Here is a 590-nt window from a genome sequence, read left to right on the forward strand (position 1 = left end):
ACAAGTTTCTGATCCACAATTTCTTGGATAGAGTAGATAATAAGATATATAGCTCCTTTCTCTTAATTCAATGAGAAGAAAGATTTGTACTAATAGTGTTTGGACAGGATATCATGTCTGCATCTTGCACTATGAGTAACCACTACAAAGACAATAATATACAATGTATTAATTATTGAAACTGTCCCACTAATTGGTTTTGAAACTGTCTCATTGCTATTTGTTTCTCAATAAAATTAATTTAAAAACCTAGCTATTATTTTAATTAATTAGACTGTTGTTTATTTTTTTTTCATTGCTAAAATATCAATGTTTTCGTCTCTGAAGTGTTAGCTATGACATAATGTTATGAAGGAATATGAAGTCAACACATTTCTCCCCTTAGACAATGAATTATCCACATGAAATTGGAGGACGGGTATAATCTTTCCTGATCTCATCTTCGCTGTCTTCCAAAATGCAAACATGAGAATGAACAGAACTAACATTCCCAGCCAACATTAAGATTATAAATGAAAAACAAAAGTTTCTTTTTTTTATCACCTCAAGGAGATTTTTGCAAGTAAAAATATAAAAGCACAATTTCAAAA

The sequence above is a fragment of the Octodon degus genome, unplaced genomic scaffold (genome assembly GCF_000260255.1).
Source record: "Octodon degus isolate 3935 unplaced genomic scaffold, OctDeg1.0 scaffold00054, whole genome shotgun sequence".
Lineage (NCBI taxonomy): Eukaryota > Metazoa > Chordata > Mammalia > Rodentia > Octodontidae > Octodon > Octodon degus.